This window comes from Bidens hawaiensis, unplaced genomic scaffold (genome assembly GCF_021521415.1).
Source record: "Bidens hawaiensis isolate Kalapana, Puna unplaced genomic scaffold, B.hawaiensis_p1.1 tig00002186_1, whole genome shotgun sequence".
Classification (NCBI taxonomy): Eukaryota; Viridiplantae; Streptophyta; class Magnoliopsida; order Asterales; family Asteraceae; genus Bidens; species Bidens hawaiensis.
Window position 1 is genome coordinate 3,558,234 of NW_027491117.1, and position 1,456 is coordinate 3,559,689.

Below are 1,456 nucleotides of genomic sequence, written 5' to 3' on the forward strand. Positions count from 1 at the left end.
GGATGTCCATTCAATTAACTGACTATATATTTATAGGGTACTATAAATGAAGATTCTATTGTTGGGGCTGCTGCTCCCAAAAGAGGGATGATTCTTCCATTCATTCCACTCTATGTCATTTGACAACATAAACTACTATGTGGATATGCCCCTAGTAAGTGTGCATATAGCCGATTAAACCATACGATAGAAGTTAATTAACAGAGTAATCATCTGTCACTTACACCTTGTGTTGAAATCCCCACTTATCAAATAGTATGATTGATATAGGGTGATTTTTTTTGCTGGTACCAATCAACAGGCAATGAAAGAAAAAGGAGCTAATTTTTTCTTTTTTTTTTTACTTACAGAGGTAACTGGCGCATTTAGGCCAGGTGTCTTAACAGCATTGATGGGAATCAGTGGAGCTGGGAAAATAACTTTGATGGATGCCTTATCAGGAAGAAAAACAGGCGGCTACATCGAAGGCGATATCAGGGTTCCCAAAAGTTCAACACACTTTCCCCAGGATTTCTGGATACTGTGAACAAAACGATATCCACTCATCACAAGTCTTCTCGACTCCCTAAAGATATGGATAGAGATGAAAAGATGGTAAAAGAAAACAAACACCATTATTCAAGAATGGACTGTCTTTTATACTTCCTCACCAGCTTTTTGTAGACGGGGTGGTGGAGCTGGTTGAACTAAAGAATCTTAAGGACATGATTGTTGGGATTCCAGATGTTAGTGGCTTGTCAACTCAACAAAGAAAGAGATTGACTATTGCGGTAGAGCTTGTTGCTAATCCTTCAATCATATTTATGGATGAACCAACAACTGGACTTGATGCAATATATAGCGGCAGCAATTGTAATGAGAACTGTGAGAAACACAGTGGACACCGGAAGAATTGTTGTTTGCACCATCTACCAACCTGAAGTTTATATTTTAGAAGCCTTTGATGAGGTATTTGTTTTTTTATTACACAAAAGGTACATCATTCTATATTGGTGGTACTTATTTGCTGCTATATTTTGCACCAGCTACTGCTATTGAAAACAGGAGAAGTAATTTTCTCGGGACTATTGGGCATAAATTCAGAGAAACTTATTGAATATCTTGAGGTCCTTTGGCTATGATTAAATCTTTGATACGCTCGTAATTACATGTGACCATCTTGACTCATTTACTTATGAAAGTCCTCCAAAGTATCACTATAGCATATAAAACGCTAAATTCGCTGTACACAGAGATTTAAGTTCAAATAATATTAAATATTATATTACATGTAACACCCCGGCTTTAAACGGAATACGTCCGGGGTGCAACGTACAGATCATTTATAAGCTCATAACACTATTAATAGTGACAATATATATATATATATATATATATATATATATATATATATATATTTATTTTATTCTATAATTTCACAAGTACACAAATAGTTTGATAATGAGACAAACAACAT

At 35.2% G+C, this 1,456-nt stretch overlaps 1 long non-coding RNA gene across 1 annotated transcript; it reads left to right on the forward strand.

Moving 5' to 3' along the window:
- Positions 1 to 564: 564 nt before the first annotated feature.
- On the forward strand, positions 565 to 1,047 carry LOC143610197 (uncharacterized). Its single transcript, XR_013149550.1, has 3 exons — positions 565 to 594; positions 654 to 948; positions 1,026 to 1,047. It is a non-coding gene; the product is annotated as an uncharacterized LOC143610197 (long non-coding RNA).
- Positions 1,048 to 1,456: the final 409 nt, after the last annotated feature.